This window comes from Pan paniscus, chromosome 12 (assembly GCF_029289425.2).
Source record: "Pan paniscus chromosome 12, NHGRI_mPanPan1-v2.0_pri, whole genome shotgun sequence".
NCBI classification, from domain to species: Eukaryota; Metazoa; Chordata; class Mammalia; order Primates; family Hominidae; genus Pan; species Pan paniscus.
The window spans coordinates 38,523,396-38,545,711 of record NC_073261.2 but is presented as its reverse complement, the minus strand read 5'-3'; the positions used below and the strand labels follow the sequence as shown (position 1 = coordinate 38,545,711).

Here is a 22,316-nt window from a genome sequence, read left to right as displayed (position 1 = left end):
CCAGGGGTAGAATGATATGGTTTGGCTCCGTCCCCACCCAAATCTCATCTTGAATTGTAACTACCACAATTCTCACATGTCATGGGAGGAACCCAGTGGAAGGTGATTGAATTATGGGGGCAGATCTTTCCTGCACTGTTCTTGTGATAGTGAATGCATTTCACGAGATCTGATGGTTTTAAAAGTGGGAGTTTTCCCTGTACAAGCTCTGTTCTCTTGTCTGCTGCCATGTGAGATGTGCCTTTCCCCTTCTGCCGTGATTGTGAGGCCTCCCCAGCCATGTGGAACTGTAAGTCCAATAAACCTTTCTTTTGTAAATTGCCCTGTCTCGAGTATGTCTTTATCAGCAGCATGAAAACAAACTAATACAGGAAGATGGGAAAAAGAAAACAGAGGAACAAAAAAGAGAGAAAACAGAAAAAAAAATAAAGCAGTGGACTAAAGGCTTGAGGCTCCTCTACAGTGTCTGCCCACTTCTGAATGCTCTGCAGTGCCTTCAGGTAGTTGCTTTTTATTTTGCCCAGAGTTTACAGTTGCTATCTCTGGGCAGGTTGGTCCAAGAGATGCTGACTCAGCCATTACTGGAAGTGGTGTCTTATTAGTTAGTTTTAGCAACAATGCTTTTTATTCATAACTAGGTTTAGATTTATTAAAGAAGCACTCTTCCATAAACAGCATGCATATCTGTGCAGCTACTAAACATGTTCCATAACTTTCAATTTGGAAATTTGACATAAATTTGTTTCATGAAGTACATTTCATTATTCTGATATATTATTCAAAATAAAATTCCATTTTTTTATGTTCTTATATATGAGAACAAGGAGAGGTACAGGAAAAAATATCAAACCAGGTAGTGTGATGCCTCCAGCTTTGTTCTTTTTGCTTAGGATAATCTTGCTATGCAGGCTCTATGTATGAAAAAGAAAGCAATTCAGCTCTTTTTGGTCATGGAGGACACCTACTGACTCATTTGTGGCAGTGATTTTGTGCAAAATGTATTACAGAAGTGAGGGAGGATCACTATCATAACATAAGTTCATTTATCGCAAGTTCAGATGAAATAAAGGCACTTCCTTCATGCTGGGTGTTAGCAGTATACTCAGCATGAGCAAAACCAAGCCCACGTCAACTCCTCCAAACCTAATCTTCTTCCAATATTCCCCATCCTACTGAATGTTGCCACCATCCATCCAGATGTGGAAGTCAGAGACTTGGTGTCATGCTTATACCCCCCTCCCCATCCCCACTCCATATCCAATCCATCACCAAATTTTGTTGATTTTTACTCCCAAATATCTTTATCCACATCTCTCATCTTCACCTCCACTTCTCTAAGTTATCACCACCTCTCATCCACTCTTCGAAAGTACTTACTGTGTTCTTTCTATGTATAACATCATTTTGATAACTTCCCTTACATTAACTCATTTAATCTCACATTGACCATTATCAGCTCAAGCAGCACTGCCTTCTCAGGAAGGAGCTTTGACTGCTGATTTGAGAATTCTTTTCTAATGTAAGCATCTAGTGCTATAGATGTCCCTGTAAGCAATGCTTTAGCTAACATCCCACAAATTATGATATGTTGCATTTTCATTTTTTGTTCAGTTCAAAATATTTTCTAATTTCCCTTCAAATTTCCTTTTAACCCTTCAGTTATTTAGAAGTTTTTAAATTTCCAAGTATTTAAGTGTTTTTCCATTTATTTTTCTATTACTGATTTCTAATTTAATTCCATGTAATCAAGGACCATATATTGTATGATTCCAATTCTTTTAAATGTATCTAGGTTTGTTTTCTGACCCAGGACGGGCTATCTTGGTGATTATTCCATATGTACTTAAGAGAATGTATATTTTACTATTTTGAGGTGAAGTGCTATGTGAATATCAATCTAATTTAGTTTGTTAATATGTTATACAGTTCTCTTACATCCTTACTAATTTTCTGTCTGCTTGTCTTATATTACTGAGAGAGAAGTGTTAAACTCTCCAACTATAATGGAGGCCCCAACTACAATTGTGGGTTTGTGGGTTTCTCTTTTCAGTTCTAACCATTTTTATTTCATATATGTTAAATTTCAGATGTTAGGTATGTGCCCACTTAGAATTCTTATGTCTTCTTTTTAAAATTTTTTTTAAATTGTACTTTAAATTCTGGGATACATGTGCAGAATGTGCAGGTTTGTTACACAGGTATACACGTGCCAGGTGGTTTGCTGCACCTATCCACCCGTCATCTACATTAGGTATTTCTACTGATCCTATGCCTCTGCTAACCCCCCACCCCCCCATTCCCCGACAGGCCCAGTTTGTGATGTTCCCCTCCCTGTGTCCATGTGTTCTCATTGTTCAACTCCCACTTATGAGTGAGAACATGCGGTGTTTGGTTTTCTGTTTTTGTGTTAGTTTGCTGAGAATGATGGTTTCCAGCTTCATCCATGTCCCTGCAAAGGACATGAACTCATCCTTTTTTATGGCTGCATAGTATTCCATGGTGTATATGTGCCACATTTTCTTTATCCAGTCTATCATTGATGAATATTTGGGTTGGTTCCAAGTCTTTGCTATTGTGAATAGTGCCACAATAAACATATGTGTGCATGTGTTTATAGTAGAATGATTTATAATCCTTTGGGCATATACCCGGTAATGGGATTGCTGGCTCAAAAGGTATTTCTGGTTCTAGATCCTTGAGGAATAGCCACACTGTCTTCCACAATGGTTGAACTAATTTACACTCCCACCAACAGTGTAAAAGCATTCCTATTTCTCCACATCCTCACCAGCATCTGTTGTTTCCTGACTTTTTAACAATTGCCATTCTAACTGGCGTGAGATGGTATCTCATTGTGGTTTTGATTCGCATTTCTCTAATGATCAGTGATGATGAGCTTTTTTTTCATATATTTGTTAGCTGCATAAATGTCTTCTTTTGACAAGTGTCTGTTCATATCCTTCACCCACTTTTTGATGGGGTTGTTTTTTTCTTGAAAAGTTGTTTAAGTTCTTTGTAGATTCTGGGTATTAGCCCTTTGTCAGATGGATAGAGTGTAAAAATTGTCTCCCATTCTGTAGGTTGCCTGTTCACTTTGATGATAGTTTCTTTTGCTGTGCAGAAGCTCTTTAGTTTAATTAGGTCCCATTTGTCAATTTTGGCTTTTGTTGTCATTGCTTTCGGTGTTTTAGACATAAAGTCTTTGCCCGTGCCTATGTCCTGAATGGTATTGCGTAGGTTTTCTTCTAGGATTTTTATGGTTGTAGGTCTTACGTTTAAGTCTTTAATCCATCTTGGGTTAATTTTTGTATAAGGTGTAAGGAAGGGGTTCAGTTTCATTTTTCTGCATATGGCTAGCCAGTTTTCCCAACACCATTATTAAATAGGTAATCTTTTCCCCATTGATTGTTTTTTGTCAGGTTTGTCAAAGATCAGATGATTGTAGATGTGTGGTGTTACTTCTGAGGCCTCTGTTCTGTTCCATTGGTCTATATATCTGTTTTGGTACCAGTACCATGCTGTTTTGGTTACTGTAACCTTGTAGTATAGTTTGAAGTCAGGTAGCGTGATGCCTCCAGCTTTGTTCTTTCAATATATGTGCTTAATTTACATTTAATGAAATTATTCACATGGTTGCAATTATTCACATGGCATGAAGTCAGGCAGTTGGTGTGTCAGTGGCTTCACCCCAGGAAACCACCCCTCAGCCCCATGTGCATGGCTGCAGAGTGCCCAGTGCCACCGTCCATGCTCCAGGCAAGGGTGGAGTAGGAGTGGACTCTTAAGCCAGGTTGGCAGTACACTCAGCCACCCAGAGGCCATCCCAGGGGAACCCTGCTAGCCTGCTCTTGCACCTATAGTGCAGCTGCCATCTGCATGTCTCCCTTGAGCTGCAGTGGCCAGGCAACCACCATCTGCCCACCCCTTCCCCCAACCAGGACCCTAACTGCGGACTCTGGCACCAGACACTGCCACCGCTGTCAACCAGGCCCTGCAGAGGCAGGAAAGCTGAACTGGCTGCTGATCCCCTTCTGGTTGGCCAGCAGTACCCACGCCTGTGGCCCCTGGACTCCTAGTGCGGGCTAAGGTGTAGTGGACCCTCGGGCTTGGCCACGGCACAATGGGCCACCTGGACAGCATCCAAAAGAGAAGACCTACCAGCCCCTGCCAGCGCCCTAGGTGCAGCTGCCACCTGCACGTCAGGCACCAGCAGCAATGGCCAGACCATCCCTGATTCTCCACGCCCTCCCCACCACTGCCCCAGCAGCAAGGACTCCCTGACAGGACACTGCGGTAGTGGCTGTCGGGAAGTCGGCTGAGTAGGTGCATAAGGATAAAGATAGACTCTCAGCCCCATCCCGATGGCCACGACGACATGCTCATCCCCTGGCGGCTCCTCAGCCCTATCCTAGTGGCCACGGAGTGGCATGCAGGCAGCAGCCATAGGAACCCCGATTGCCCCTCCTCACACGTGCCCATCACACGACCTGGGCGACTGGGTGGTGAAGTCAGGTTGTGGCCCCAGCGGCGCCACGAGGCCGAGAACCGGCGCTTAGCCTCATCCCTGTGGCTGCAGAGTGCCAAGCCCCAGGTCCTGCGCTCAGGGCAGGGGTCAAGAGCAGCTGGCAAGGGCGGCGCAGCCTGTGGGGCCCTTGGGCGCGGCGGGCCGCAGCTCCGGGAAGCCACGTCAGCCCACCGGCGCTGCAGCTGCAGCCGCCACCAGCACATGGACCAGGGGTCGCCGAGGATTGGGAATCCCCGACCAGGACTGCGCCTCCAGCCGCGCGGAGCCCGGGGCCAGCGGGGCAGCGGCAAGTCAGGCAGTCTGCAGCAGGAGCGCTGGGCATGGGCTTCGGCCCGGGTTGCAGGAGGCGTGCACCCTCCGGCCGGATAGGCGGCGCACTCAGGGACCAGGAGGCCATCCCAGGTGAGCCCCGCCAGCCCCCGCCGGAACCCGAGCTGCAGCTGCCACCTGCAAGTGGTGCTCTGGCTGCAGCGGTGGCAACCCCGGATCCAGTCCTTCCGCCTCGCGCCCATTAGCGCGGACCCGGGGGCGACGCAGTGGCGAAGTCGGGCTGTGGGCCCAGCGGCGGCACCAGGCGGAGAAGCGCCACTCAACCCCATCCCTGGGCTGCAGAGGGCCCAGCCGGGGGGCTCCGCGCGTCGGGAGCCGGTGGAAGAGGAGAAGAGCGCGCGGGCGACAGTCATACAGGCCCTGGGGCAGGGCGCGCCTCGCGCTCCAGGGAGCCACGCCAGCCCGCTGCGCCTCCGCAGCAACCGCCGCCTGCACGTAGCGGGGCGAGAGAGCTGCTAGGGCGGTTTCTCCGCCTCGGGCCTGTTGGGCGGGGCCGGCTAAGGTGCGCGTGCTCGCTGGTCCTAACGGTTCTGCTGGGCGTTTCTGCTGAGAGGCGGGAGGGGCTGAGAGTCTGTGCGAAGGTCGGTGGACAGACTGCACTGCTTGTTGTTGCGCTTCGGAGGCGGCGATCCCCGAAGGCGAGCTGAAATACGGCTGGAGCGTTCCCAGGCTACAGTTTGTAGCCGACGATTATGGAAGACTAAGAGCCGGAGAGGTGGCCCACCCTCAGGGAGCGCTTGTGCTCGGAGGGCTTCTCATTTCCCCAATACCACATTAAATCGTCTCATCTGAGGAGGATCCACAGAGCTGTCTTCTATGGTAATCTGGAGAAACTGGAGTACCTTCTGCTCACGTATCATGACACCAAGGAGAGAGACAAGGAGGAAAGGTAATGGGGGCCGGGAGCCGGGGCTGCGGGAGGAGGCCTGTGGATGTGGAGAAGTACCCCCTTCCAGGCTGAGGGCTGTGGGGCGGATGGTCCGGGGCTCGGGGTATGGACGGGGGCTAGGGGGTGCCTGGCTGGGGTGGGAGTGAGTGGAACGGGGCCTGGGGAGTGGGGGTATATGGGGTGGCGGGGTGTGGAGTGAGTTGGGGGATGGGAGTGGGGAGTAGGGGGTGCATGGGGTGGGGGTGTGAATGGGCTGAGGTGGATGGAATGAAGGCTTGGGGGATAGGGGTGTGGACAGTGTGGGGTGGGGAGATGGGGTGAGGGTTCAATGGGATAGAGGACTGGAGGTGGGGGTGAGGTGTAGGGGTGAATGGGGTGGGGGAAAGGGGTGCAGAGGTGAGGGGGGCGAGTCCTGTCACCAAAGGGGCTGGACTTTCTTTCCTGGCAGGCTCAGCCGCACCTGGGATGTGGAAACCTTGGCGGGGGTGAGCACCCAGGCCATTTTCACTAGCAGCAAAACAAAAACAAAACTTCAGCTGGTTTCCAATCACTCACCATGCTTCTTCTTTATAAATCATTTTAAAGTGATTTCGCCAATAAAATTCAGCATGTACAGCGTTTTATTTTTAATGTACACATTTTAAAGCATAATGTTACATACATTATGGAAAGGTGCATAATGAGAGAAATCATTTCCATAATATATCAACTCCCTGACTAAAAATTCTTTGGATAAAAATGCAATATTTATTTGATATCAATGGACACCTATGTCAATGTGGTTTTCACTGAGGGACCTTAGAGGGAAACTTTGAAGTGGGAAGATGGTCTGTGTTCTTGAATAGAAAGACACATTTTTCTAAAATTCTGAGCTCTTTCTGTGTTTATAAATTTTACATAATCCAAATAAAGTTATCAAAATGTTAACATTTTTGAATTACTCATGCTGTCTTTTACTATTGTGATGACATTTAGAAAACTTTTGAAATGGAGTCAAAAAAGACTTGCCTTTCTAGATATGAAAATGTGCTGTTAATTTCCACAAGTTATTTACTAACAGCTGAAACAACAAATCAGTGAACAGAACAGGTTAGAAAATCCAGGAACACACCAATATGTGTAAGAATTTATTAGGTTGGTGCAAAAGCAATTGCGGTTTTTGCCACAATTACAAGTAATGGCAAAAACCGCAAGTGCTTTTGCACCAATCTAATAGAATTGGATAATGGTGACATTTCATATTAGTAGGAAAAGATGAATTACTCATAAATGAAGTGCCTGCTAACTACTTGGATAAATCTGGCTAGATTTTTATGTCACAGGAATAAGTTCGTTATGCAATGTAGATTAAAAATTTTAAATGCACAAAATAAGAAAGATAACAGAAAAAACCACAAATGCCTACTTATACATGTTTATATTCCTACAAATATCACAAGCACACATTCTGAAGGTTGATTTAGCAAAATAAAAAAAATTCAGTTTATAAGAAAAAATTAACAAAAGACAATATGTGTATATACATATTAGATAAAAAAGTGATTTTCATTTTACAGAGAATTCTTCAAATAAACAAGAACTCTCATTTAAAATAGAGCAAAGCATTTTTTTTTCAGATATTCAAGCAACCTATGCACATAGGAAAAAATATTTAGTGTTCCTGGGAGGAGAAGGTATTTAAGTTAAAAAAGGAATGAAATACTGTTTTCTATCCACAAGTTTGTGAGGGTAAAGAGTAGCAGTACATATACTGCTGTTTAAAGTTTACGTTTCTGATGACTTTTCAAATAGTCACTTTGTTGGTAAGTATCACACTTTAAAAATGTATGTGCCCTTCACCCATCGATTCCATTATACTAAAATATCTCTAGGAAATAGAGATACATGCAATTTTTTTTCTCAGCACTGCTTAAAATAGCAATGTATTTGGAAAACCCCTTATAATGGGTTTTATAAATTTTATAAATCTATCAATAAATTTCAGTGCATCCATAGGATGGAACAATATGGGACCTTTGCAGATGTCAGTAGATACAGATGTATGTTGAGGTGTGAAGATGTACTTTGAAAAAAAGTTGGTTTGATTATACATAGACACAAACAGTCTATGGTGTTTGTAAGCCAAATATGTGTACAAAATATAACATTTCTTCTTTTCTGGCAGGTGTATTGTGTTATTTTTTCTTATCTGTGATGTATAAATGATCAGTATGTTTAAAACTAGTAAATGTTTTTTATTAATGAAATTATGCTTGGGAAAAGAAGAAATATAAATCTTGCAAAAAAAATTCTTCCTATTTTATTTTATTATTTATTTATTTGTTTGTTTGTTTATTTTTGAGATGGAGTCTCACCCTGTCGCCCAGCCTGGAGTGCAGTGGCATGATCTCGGCTCACTGCAATCTACCTCTCTCAGGTTCAAGTGATTCTCCCACCTCAGCCTCCTGAGTAGCTGGGATTACAGGTGTGCGCCACCATGCCCAGCTAATTTTTGTATATTTTAGTAAAGACGGGGTTTCACTATGTTGGCCAGGCTGGTCTCAAACTCCTGACCTCAGGTGATCCCCCCGCCTCGGCCTCCCAAAGTTCTGGGATTACAGGTGTGAGCTACTGTGCTTGGCCTTATTTTTATTTTTTTGTTTATTGGTATCTTCTGTGAACTTTTAGCCTCTTCAGAGGCAGAGGGAATATTTTTATTTGTGCTTGATTATTTTATTATGCATAGATTTTAGTATATAAATAGGTTTTTATTATAGTTTTATTACATATATGCAATTTTAAATTAATTATTTTAGTTTATCAGTGTCCTCATGAAAATGAAAATGAGCAAATATAAGTGATTATCACTATTCTAAAAGCACTGCTTTAATTTATAGTTTTTTTCATAATAAACTCCCCAACTGTATGTATGCATTCTTTCAATCCAGTTATTCATCAAGCATAACCTGAATACCTATGATGTAGCAGACACATTCCACCATCTCTCAGGACTCTTCCACCCTTAACAACTTCATGTTTACCTGCCCAGCCTGAGCAAGCTGAGAGATTTAAAATGGAAGCATTAGGACTGAATCCCAATTGGATCTTTTATTCCTTTTTTTTTAAACAAAAGCAATTCTGAAGTTAGAAAATAGTAAAAGATAACCTTCAACTGCCATTTCAAAAACTTATGACAGTCTCAAATACTACTATTAATCATTGCAAATACCTAATTTACATAACATTCTGTAAGTATTGAAAAAAATGAGCCATACCTATTCATTTGAATCCTGAGTTTTCTTTGGATTATTTTTTTTTGAAAATTGAAGTAAGAATTACTTTGTTTTAAAAATTTGTTGTTTTATTTTTGCCTTCTTTTTCCACAGTACTTTATTTATGTGCCAATTATATGAGTAGAACTGCCTGTTCTATGTACTGTATCCCACTTAATGTAAGGCATCATGGATTGTGTGATGCCACATTACTTTATATATCAATAAGATAACGTTTAAAATGTTGCCAGTTATAATTGTAATAAATAATGAATTGTAAACAGTATTCCAATGTCAGGAGATGTTAATATATAAGAGAACAGTAGCTTATATAAGAGAATAGTGAGAAAATGAGCATCTGAGAATGACTGAAATACAATGATACATCTAATCTTTAATAGATACCTCAATGTACATATGATTGTATCATTTTACTTAATTAAAATGTCTTTGTAAGTAGTAATATCTAAAAATTATTGAGCTGTTTTGTTAGAAAGTGTTCTAAATGCTGTACATAGATTCTCATGTAAGCATCACAGCAGTGTTCTGTGGGATAGCTACTATTCTCTTATATATTTTATTGATAAAGAAATTGAAGCAAAGAAAGGCTAAATAACAGCCTCAAACATGTTTACTTTGATCTAACTCATCTGCTTATGGCTGGATCCTCATTACGTGAAGGAAACATTTACATTCTAGCATAACCCTTATTTTGTGGTTTGGCCTGTTTCTCCCATTTTATCTCTTCACCCCACTTTCTCTGTCTGTGTCCAAGTTTTACCACGTTATTGTGGTATGTCTTATTGGCTATGCTGTTTCATGCTTTATTTTTTTGCACATGCTGCCCTCACCAGAAACACCTCACACTCTTACTCTTCACTTGTCTGTTTTAAAAATAGAACCCTAAATTTGCGGTGTCTCAGAAGCTTCCCAAGTAGGAATAATTGTTATTGCCTTTGTGCTGTCACTGTATTTTATTGACTTGAATTGCAGAAATAATGAATTGTGTCTTTCTGCTTTTCTTTTTATAAATTTCTTTTTTCACTTGATAAATAAAATTCATATTTTATTCATATTATCAGATTTTCCAGGATAGACCTTATGAATTTATAGACACAGAAAATGTTTCTTGAATTACTGACTGATTGAGTAGTAAATATAACATTTTCTGAAGATTTCTTTTTGTTGTTTTTTTTTTTTTTAAATAGGAAAAGCACTACCAGAAACTGGACAAAAAGCAAATGGTATTGGTATTATAAAAAGTGCGCCATGAGAGCAATCAAATAATGATAATGCTATTTTTTGTGTACAAAAAAAAGGTGGTGAGGTAGTGAGTATAGCTGAATAATTTTCTATGCTTTAATAAAATTTTTGAAAATAAATATAACTAATTTAAATATAATTTAAAATAAATTTGAAATTAAATTAATTGTTAAATTACATTAAATTATAAGCCTAATTTTAATTAAATTATACACCTAATTTTAATTAAATTATACATATAATTTATTAATTTTTAATAGTAAATATAATTTAATTTAAACATTTTTTCTTAAAACTTTGATGAACATTTAAACTTGTAGATCAAAATATAATATTCATTGTTGAGAAATGGACATTAGATTTCCAAAAAAATGTGAGGCGGGATGGTGTAAATTAAGAAAGTAGCTGGCTAGGTAATTTGGAGGTTTTTGATGAGGAAACTTGAGGGAACTCACTTTATGTAGACTCAGTATATTCCCACTCAAAGAGAAGATTAAATTATTGCTGCTTTGGAGCTTACTGGAAGCAGAGGGTAGAAGAACAGCAGGAAACCACAGGAACTCATTTCTTCTCTCTATAGGGGTTACACATCAATGATATGTGCTTCATTCATGTTTGTTAGTTAACTGGGATGCACTTGGATATCAAAACATTGGCGGTTTTCTTTAAAAAAAAATGCTGTTTTTGATGAAATAGCCATTGTATAAAGGTACCTCAGAGGCTGCTATGCTATACCATATCAAACTGACTTTAGAAAAAACAAACGAGAAATTTATTTCTTGAATACTAAAAGTGTAACTGTCAATAATCATGGCAAAGATTTTGATATGTAAAAGTTGATTAAGCTGGGCGCAGTGGCTCACAGCTGTAATCCCAGCACTTTGGGAGGCTGAGGCGGGAGGATCACGAGGTCAGGAGATGGAGACCATCCTGGCTAACATGGTGAAACCCCATCTCTACTAAAAAGACAAAAAATTAGCCAGGCGTGGTGGCATGTGCCTGTAGTCCCAGCTACTAGGGAGCCTGAGGTAGGAGAATCACTTGAACCCGGGCGGTGGAGGTTGCTGTGAGCCGAGATTGTGCCGCTGCACTCCAGCCTAGGCAACAGAGCAAGACTCCATGTCAAAAAAAAAGTTGATTATTATGAAAAAAAGTCAATGGTGATTCAGAGATTTTTGGTTACATTTTGTAAATGAAAATCTGAATACTCATTAGTTATTCGATGTGTAATGCATACTTTTTTGCATAAGTGAATGAAAAGATGGCAAGAGAACTAAAGTTGAGAATCCAGAAGTTGAAAATATCAGAAGTCTTCATGACTGTGGATAACATGAGTATTTTTAGAAACGATTTTTCTCCAAGTAGGTATCTAGAGTAATGATTGAGAGCACTTTCTGCCAGCAGAAGTGAATGATACATTTTCTTTTCTTTTCTTTTCTTTTTTTTTTTGAGACGGAGTCTCGCTCTGTCACCCGGGCTTGAGTGCAGTGGCGCGATCTTGGCTCACTGCGAACTCCGCCTACCGGGTTCACGCCATTCTCCTGCCTCAGCCTCCTGAGTAGCTGGGACTACAGGCACCTACCACCACGCCTGGCTAATTTTTTGCATTTTTAGTAGAGACGGGGTTTCACCGTGTTAGCCAGGATGGTCTCGATCTCCTGACTTCGTGATCTGCCCGCCTCGGCCTCCCAAAGTGCTGGGATTACAGGCGTGAGCCACCGCGCCCGGCCGTGAATGATACATTTTCATGCACTCTCATTGCAACTTCATAGTTTCTAACATTTATTCTTCTGGGGTCCGATTTGGTTCTCTCATTTGACATCACTTTTTTTGGCTTCATCCAGCAGATTCACATTGGTAGAAATACTTTTCTATGTTACTTGTAGTCATGTGAAACCTAATCTCACCCTTGCAATCTGAACTGCATGTTTTATAGAATCTATATTGTGATTTTTCATGTGTATATTCCTGTCATGTTTGTGTGCTAACCAAAACAAGAGCAAAGCAACCCAAAGCCTAATGGGTAACAATTTCAAGGGCAAGCACGAAGATTTCAGCTGGATACAAACACTGCATGATTGATGGTAGGCTGTGTCATATTTACCTGTAGTCAATTATGTGTTCCTTTTGCTTTGTAGTGTCTCCTGAGCAACCGCCTTTATTCACGGTAAACATATTTTCTTTAATTATTAACAAAATGTTCTGTGATACATACATGATATGTTAATCATTATGTTGTCAAACCCATTCAGCATACGGTGAAAGACAGAGATCACATTTCAACTAGATTCTTAGGAAGTATGGATTCACTAACTTCAGCAAAGGTGAATTTGCCACTACAAATTTCATTCTAGAAAATGTAGATGAAAATATTGAAAATGCTCATAGTTTTTTGATTCCCGCTTTTTTTTCCAAATGAGATGGAAGGATTTGATGTAAATATGCTGATGTTCTTGTTAATATCTTTGTTTATAAAATGATATTTAAGGCATAAGGCAGACATTTTACACCTTAAGCTCTAGCCCAAATGCTTTTCCTTTAAACTTGTCATCATCTAAAGATCCCAGTTTTGAATTCCTGTGCATGTTAGGGATTTGAGGAGGTGTATTTTGACACTAAATATTTTCAGTGCTTCAAAATTGATTGCAATATTCTTCTCTCTTCTTCATCTAGAGAAAAGCTATACCTGCTGACGTTACAATTGTTTTAGAACTTCAACTCCTTTTTGTCAGTGTTGTTACATTGAGAATCTTTACTTAATCACATCTTCTGATTACCAGATTGAGTTTCTGCATGTGTGTGTGTATCTCTGATTAAAAATGAATAAAATGATTAATCATTCTTTTGTGACTCTTTGGTAGATACAGTGTTTTAAAACAATGATTCTGAGCTGTTTTGGCCTTAGAATATTTTCTTCTACTACAATTTATTGCCTACAGGTAACCAACAGCCTGAATTAACATTTTTTCTTTTAAATCACTGCAATGCACATTAAAAATACTTTACAAGATACTTGCACTTTCATAGGTAATATGTAGAATCTGTTTCCAAGTATCAAGTCTTCTATACGATTTCACACAGTGTACATAATAGCTGCAACTCGGCTTTTCTAATCAGTGGTATATATTTCAGATCTATTCAGGTTGACACAATTTGGTCATCTTTGATTTGTTGTATGGTCTTGTGGTATGCCATTTTATGACTGCACCACAATTAATTAAAGTCTCTTCATGCTGATACAAAATGAACATAAATACGATGACATACCAACATAGATTTGCTTATGTGGTTGCCTTTATTGATTTGTACTATATAAGAAATTAAATAGAAGTATTTCAGATACCCTGAATATAGCTATATACACTGCCATAGCTGTATTGACTACATTCATTACTCCTTAGAGCCATGTTTTTCCATCATGTTATGACTCTGAAAAACCCCAGAGTATGCTTTTCAGAGAATGACATTGGAAAGAAGAAATGGCCAAAGTATCATTTGGTACCTTGGCTTCCTTACATAGATGTTGAACTCCAGGAATGATCAAATCACAGTTTAGAACCCCTTTGTTGGGCCCTATAAAGGGTTTCCGAATGTCAAATGATAAATAGTCTCCAGATGAAGAAATCCTCTGTAACGCCTCACTGCTGTGTTTTCTTGTATTTTGTCCTTTTCTGAAAACTTTAAATACACGATTTTTGGGTAGAAATGAAAATCTTTCTGTTTTATATATTTGTTTCTGTCTCATGGCACTCTGATCTCTTTGAATCTGGTAAGGATCTAGCCTTGTCTTATTTATACCAGCAAGCAGTGTTGTCACTTAATGCTCTCATTTTTCACGTAAATGACTGACATTTTCCCAAGTCTTCACAAGTGATTTCTGAAGATGTTGCTGCATTGAGCAGAGACTATGTCATTGTAATTGCAGAAGTTTTTAAATTAAATATGTTTAATAAAATTTTAGAGCCTGTTTCTCTGGAACACATAACACATAATTGTGTAATGTGTATTTAACCATAAATTAGCTTCATAAAAAGTTTGTGTACATAAAAGTGTTTATATCCAAAGAAATTCTTATTTACTGCTCAGTAACCTCTCATGTAGAAGAAAATACGTAACATAGTTTGCTGAGTCTTTGATAATAACCCCTAGTGTAAAATAAAGCCATAAAGATAAAATGAGAGTTGATATTCAATGAAACTGATGTGAGTGAATAGAAACTATGAAACAGTGTGTCTATGGGAGAGAGGAGGACATGGGGCTGCTATTGTGAAGAAGGAATTTGTACAAGTTAGTCCATTTTCTGTAACTTTTATATTCTAATAAAGGAAAACCATATCTTCATATTTATAAAAACAAGATTTTACTGGTTTAATCACAGGGGTGGTGAGAATAATGAAGAACAAAATGTGGAAGGCAAAGTGAGATTAGATTTATCAACAAAAAAGAGTGCAAGTGGGGTGGGATGGTGTAAATAAAGATAGCAGCTGGCTAGGTGTTTGGGGGTTTCTGATGAGGAAACCTGAGAAAACTCACTTTATGTAGACCTGGTATATTCGCACTCAAACAGAATATTGGATTATTGTTGCTTCAGAGCTTACTGGAAGCAGAAGGTGGAAGAATGAGAGTCAACCACAGGGACTCAATTCTTCTCTCTGTAGGGGTCACACATCGACAATAGGATAGGTGCTTCATGTTAGCAAAATGCGATGCACTGCATGTCAAACTGACTGTGGAAGCAAAACAATCAAGACATATATTTCTTAAGTATTATTTATTTATTTATTTTTAAATTTTATTATTATTATGCTTTAAGTTTTAGGGTACATGTGCACAACGTGCAGGTTTGTTAAAATGTAACTCAATAATCATGGCAAATATTTTTATATATAAAAGGTGATTAACATGAAGCCTCTGATGTTTCAAATATTTTGGTTAGATTTGTTTTATGGGAATCTAATTACACATTAGGTATTTGGAGTGTAATGTATACATTTTTTGCATAAATGAATGAAGAGATGGCAGGAGGGCTAAAGTTGAGAATCCAGGAAATGGAAAAACACCAGAAGCCTGCATGACTGGACAACGTGAGTATTTTTGTTAACTATGCTTCTGTATGTAGATATCTGAACTAATGAACTGAGAATACACCCTTCAAGCAGAAGTGAATGATACATTTTAATGAAATTGATAGTTTTTAAGTTAGAGGACAAAATGAAGAACAGGAGAGCTATTGTAGTATTATAGTATAAATGGTTCTTGGGTGATTTCTTCAGGGTACACCATAGCGTTCTACCATGGGCTTTGACATATATCCTTCTGGGGTCCTATTTGGTCCTTTTGTCTGACATCACATTTTTTGGCTTCAGTTAAGAGGATCACATTGGTAGAAGTACTTTTCTGTGTTAGTTGTAGTCATGTGAAACCTAATCTCTCTCTTGAAATCTGGACTACATGTTTTATGAAACCTATATTGTGATTTCCATGTGTATATTCCTGTCATGTCTGTATGCTAACCAAAACAAGAGCAAAAGCAACCCAGAGCCTAATAGCTAACGGTTTCAAGACCAAGCATGAAGATTTCAGCTGGATACAAACACTACATAGTGGATGGTGGGCTGTGTCATATTTACGTGTACTTAATTATGTGTCCCTTTTGCTTTGTAGAATCTTCTGAGCGACCTCCTTTATCCACTGTAAACAAATATATTTTCATCTTGAATTAACAAAATGCTTTGTGATATATACATGATATATTAATCATTATGTTGTAAAACCCATTCAGCTTACCCTGAAAGAAGCAGATCCCAGTTCAAAAGTAGCCATAAGAAGGAAGGATTCACCACCTCCAGGAAAAGGTAAATTTGCCAATACAAATTTCATCTGGAAAGAAGGACATGAATATATTGGAAATGTTCATAGTCTTCTGATTCTTACTTCTTTTCCCCCCATAAGGTAGAAGGATTTGATCTAAATGATGCTGATGCTGTTGTTAGTGTCTGTGCTTATAAAATGATATTTAGAAGAATAAGGAAAAGAAATTTTAAAAATGTGAGCTCTAGCTCAGATGCTTTTCCTTTTAGGTTGTGATAAAGATCCCAATGTGGAATTTGTATGCATGTTAGGGGTTCAAGGAGGTGAATTTTGAAACTATAAATATTTTTCAGTGCTTCAATTTCTCGTTGCAATACTGTCCTTTACCTAGAGGAAAGCTATACCTGCTGACATTACAATTGTGTTAGAACTTCAACTTCTTTATGTCAGTGTTGTCACATTGAGAACCTTTGAATCTTCACCCAATCACATGCTCTGATTACCAGCTTGAATTTCTGCATGTGTATGTGCGTGTGTGCTTTCGTTTGTGAGTTTCGGTGTGTGTGATACCTCTGATTCTGGAAAATGAATAAAGTCATTAATCATTTTTTGGTGACTCTTTGGTAGATACAGGGTTTTAAAGCAATGATTCTGAGCTGTTTTAACTTTAGAATCTTTTATACTACTACAATTCCTTGCCTACAGGTAACCAACAACCTGAATTAATGTTGGTTTGTTTGTTTTGTATTATACCTTAAGTTCTGGGATATATGTGAAGAACATGCAGGTTTTTTACATAGGCACACATGTGCCATGGTGGTTTACTGTACCCATCAACCCATCAGCTACATTAGGTATTTCTACTAATGCTATCCCTCCCCTAGGACCCCACCCCCCTGACAGGCCCCGGTATGTGTTGTTCCCCTCCCTGTGTCCCTACGTTCTCATTGTTCAACCTCCACTTACGAGTGAGAAAATGTGGTGGTTGGTTTTCTTTTCCTGTGTTAGTTTGCTGAGAATGATGGTTTCAGGCTTCATCCATGTTTCTGCAAAGTACATGAACTCATTCTTTTTTATGGCTGCATAGTATTCCATGATGTGTATATGCCACATTTTCTTTATCCCGTCTATCTCTGATGGGCATTTGAGTTGGTTCCAAGTCTTTGCTATTGTGAATAGTGCTGCAGTAGACATACATGTGCATGTGTCTTTATAGTAGAATGATTTTTAGTCTTTGGGGTATGTACTCAATAATGGGATTGCTGGGTCAAATGGTATTTCTGGTTCTAGATCCTTGAAGAATCACCACACTGTCTTCTACAATGGTTGAAATAATTGACACTCCCACCAACAATATAAAAGTGTTCCTATTTCTCCACATCCTCTCCAGCATCTGTTGTTTCCTGACTTTTTAACGATCACCATTCTAACTGGCGTGAGATGGTATCTCATTGTGGTTTTGATTTGCATTTCTCTAATGATCAGTGATGATGAGCCTTTTTTTCATATATTTACTGGCTGAATAAATGTCTTCTTTTGAGCATATCCTTCACCCACTTTTTGATGAGGTTGTTTGTTCTTTTCTTGTAAGTTTGTTTAAGTCCCTTTTAGATTCTGGATATTAGCCTTTTGTCAGATGGAGAGATTGCAAACATTTTCTCCTGTTCTGTAGGTTGCCTGTTCACTCTGATCGTAGTATTGGAAGTTCTGGCCAGGGCAATCAGACAAGAGGAAAAAATAAAGGGTATTCAAATAGGAAGAAAGGAAGTCAAATTGTCTCTGCAGATGACATGATTGTATATTTAGGAAACCAAATAGTCTCAGCCCCAAATCTCCTTCAGCTGATAAGCAACATCAGCAAAGTCTCAAGATACAAAATCAGTGTGCAAAAATCACAAGCATTCCTATACACCGATAAAAGACAAACAGCCAAATCATGAGTGAATGCCCATTCACAATTGCTACAAAGAGAATAAAATACCTAGGAATACAACTCACAAAGGATGGGAAAGACCTCTTCAAGGAGAATGACAAACCACTGCTCAAGGATATAAGAGAGGACACAAACAAATGGAAAAACATTCCATGCTCATGGATAGGAAGAATCAATATCACGAAAATGGCCATACTGCCCAAAGTAATTTATAGGTTCAGTGCTATAGACTACCATTGACTTTCTTCACAGAATTAGAAAAAACTACTGGAAATTTCATATGCAACCAAAAAAGAGCCCATATAGCCAAGACAATCCTAAGCAAAAAGAACAGAGCTGGAGGCATCACGCTACCTGACTTCAAACTATACTACAAGGCTATAGTAATGAAAACAGCATGGTACGGGTACCAAAACAGGCATATAGACCAATGGAACAGAACAGAGGCCTCAGAAGTAACACCATACATCTACAACCATATGATCTTTGACAAACCTGACAAAAAACAATCAATGGGGATAAGATTACCTATTTACTAAATGGTGTTGGGAAAACTGGCTAGCCTTATGCGGGAAACTGAAACTGGACCCTTTCCTTACACCTTATACAAAAATTAACTCAAGATAAATTAAAGACTTAAACGTTTAAGTAAGATCTAAAACCATAATAACCCTAGAAGAAAACCTAGGCAATACCATTCAGGACATTGGCATGGGCAAAGACTTCATGACTAAAACACCAAAAGCAATGGCAACAAAAGCCAGAATTGACAAATGGGATCTAATTAAACTAAGGAACTTGTGCAGTTTTATTTGGGAGTGTGCATGAGGTACCTCTGAGTTTTAAAAATGAAGAAAGTAAGTGGTCATGCTTTCCTGACTCTTTGGTAGACACAGCCTTTTAAGACGGTGATTCTGAGCTGTTATGGTTTTGGGTTTTCTATAATACTAAAGCTTACTGCCGACATGTAACCAAAAGCTTGAATTAATTAAAAAAAAATTACCCAAATGCATGTTAAAAACCTCTTACAACATATGTGCACATTCATAGATAACATGTAGAACTCGATTTTGTGTGTTAAAAACTTGTAGAAAAGTTCAGGCAGTGCACTTAATGAATAAAACTTGGTCTTTGTAAAATCAGTGATATATATTTCAGATCTATCCACATTGACCCAGTGAGGTATTTCTTGATTTGTTGTATGATCTCATGATATGCCATATGATGATTACAGCATATTATGCTCTCTTCATGCTGATACCATATGGACTTAAATATGATGACATACCAACATGGATATGCTTACGTGGTTGCTTTTATTGATTTGTACTATATTAGAAATCAAACAGAAGTATTGGAAATCCTAGCAAACATAGCTGTATCTCTCCCATGGCTGTGTTGATTGCAACTGTTTCCCCCTTAAAGCATGTCTTTTTGACATGTTCTGACTCTGAGAAAATCCAGTGTGTGCTTTTCAGAGAATAACGGTAAGGAGAGGAAATGGCCAATGGTCAAAGTGTTGCTTGTCCTCTCGGCTCCCCTTCATGAATGTTAAACTCTAAACTACTCAGATCACAATTTAGAACCCCTTTGTTGATCCCTATAGAGTGTTCCCGGATGTGAAATGACAAATAGACCTTTGATGAAGAAACACCCTGTAAAGCCATATTGCTCTGGTTTTTGTGTGTGAATGTGTGTGTGTGTGTGTGTGTGTGTGTGTGTGTGTGTGTATTTTTTTCTCTCCTGAAAACTGTAAATGGAGGAATTTTCATTACAAATGAAAATGTTTCTGTTCCATATTTATTTCCTGTCTAATGTACTTTGCTCTTCTTGGATCTAGTAAGGATCTCAGCTTGTCTTATTTATACCTGCAAAAAATTATGTCAATGCATCATTTTTCATGTCAATTACTGACATATTTTCAAGTCTTCACAAGTTATTTCTGAAGATTTCGGTGCATCAAGGAGAGACTGTCACTGCAGTTAAAGAAGTTTTTAAATAGGTTATATTCAATAAAATTTCAGAGCTTGTTTCTCTGGAAAGCATAGACATAGTGGTGTTATGGGTAGTTAAACATAAAATAGCTCCACAAAGTGTTGTGTATATAAAAGTGTTCATATCCTGGAAAATTCTAATTTACTGTTCAGTACTGTCTCCTGGAGAGGAAAATAGGTAAGATAGGCTGCTAAGCCTATGATAATAACTCATAATATAAGGTGAAAGCATAGAGACAAAATGAGAGATGATAGATACTCAAACCGATGTGAGTGAAGAACAGCTGTGAAACAGTGTCTATGGGAGAGAGGAGACCATGGGGCTGCTTTTGTGAAGAAGGAATTTGTACACGTTAGTCAAGTGTCTGACACATTTAACATTTTAATAAAGCAAAACCTTATCTTCACATGTGTCAGAATGGGATTGTACAGATGTCACAATACGGTGGTGCAGAAAATAATGAAGAAATGAATGTGGAGGTCAAAGAATCAAGTCCACCAATATGGATATTAGATTTATGAACGAAAAAGAGTGTATGTCAAATTGGGCGGGTGTAAACAAAGAAAGCAGCTAGCTAGGTAATTTGGAAGTTTCTGATGAGGAGACTTGTGGGAAGTCACTTAATGGAAAGCAGAAGTTAGAAGGATGAGGGTGACCCACAGGGTCTCATTTCTCCTCCCTAGAAGTTTTGCACATCAGTGATACATGCTTCGTTCACATCGGTTAGCATATTGGGATACAGCTTAATCTAGAAAAAGTGTTTTTTTTTTTGAAAGCTGTGTTTGCTGAGGTAGTTATTTCATAAAAGAACCTGAGAGACCCCTATGGTATATCATATGAAATTAGATTTAGAAAAAAGGAATAAAGAATGCATTTTTAGAGTACTAAACAGATAACTGCCAATAATCATGACAATCATGACATATATATATATATATGCATTATGTCATATTGGTTGGTTATTTATAAGGAAAGAAGTCTCTAGTGATTTAGAAACTTTGTTTAGTTTATTTTCATAGGAATCTGATTACACATTATTTCATTGACGTGTATGTTTTTGCAAAAGTGGACGAAGAGACAGTGAGAAGGCCAAACTGCTGAATCCAGGAAATGTAAAAACATCAGGAGTCTTCATGAGTATAAAGAAAATGATTTTTTAAATTATGACTCTAAGATTAAGTGAACTCACTTCAGATGCATTTAGAATATTTGCGTAAAGGATGATTTGATTTTTGGCTGCTCCAGGAATTACTGGAAGCAGGAAAGAGTGATAGAATTGGGATAAACCACAGTGACTCATTACTCCTCTTTGTTACTATTGGGCACCAGAGGTATATGTTTTGTTGATATTAGTTATTCAAATGAGATAAACGTGAATATGCATACATTGGCTCTGTTTTTCAAGGAGCTAACTATTGGATAAAATAGCAATTTAATAAAAATTCTCTAGAGAATAACATGATACTTCAACCAGACTATTTTAGAAGTGAAAATAATGTTGAATTCTTTACTTGACTCCCAAATGGTTATTTTCAATGAATATTGGAGTGATTTCCAGATGTAAAAGCTTATTCGTATCTAATGCTTGTAGCAACTTTATTTTGTATAAGTATGTCAAATTTGGTAATTTATTATACTTTTTGATGAAGTTTATATATTCTACCTTGTTGCCATGAGTGGATGAAGAAACTTTCGGAAGGCTAAACTAGAAGATACAAGAGATGTAGGCACATTATTACACCATATGGGTGTGAGAAATAATGAATATTACATACTAGAATTCACCAAACATATATCCAAACTGATTAAGTTAGGACACTTCCACTGAAGAGATGTGAAGTGTACATTCAACTAAAGTGTCATTATATTTGTGTACCTTCTCACTGATCGATCAAGTTAAAGAGCATGATGAATGTTTGCAGTAAAATGTTCCAAATCATTCTGATATCTTGCATGAAAGACATGCAGGTGCATGTATCACCTGCTTTGACGATTCCCAGGTGTATGAGTTGGACTCTGATTTTAGACATATGGAGCAAGTCATATCACATTTGATATTGTCAGTGTATATTTCTTGAAGCCTGTATTCCTATTTTCTTCAGTGTATTTCCTTCATGTTTAGTCCCAAGAAACAAAGTGTAAAATATCAAAGCCTACAGAAATACAGGCAGGAGGATATAACTTGATGCTAACATGCTATCTATGCATTAATGTATGGATAACATTATCATGTGTACATATGATTGATTATGTATCCCTTTTGCTTTTCAGTGTCTTCTCAGAAACAACCAGCTGAGAAGGTAATTAAAGTCTCATATG

General features: G+C 38.7%; 1 pseudogene; it reads left to right on the top strand.

The window, feature by feature from the left end:
- Positions 1 to 16,040: 16,040 nt before the first annotated feature.
- LOC117979209 (ankyrin repeat domain-containing protein 36B-like) overlaps positions 16,041 to 22,316 on the top strand; it is a 38,704-nt pseudogene continuing 32,428 nt past the window's right edge.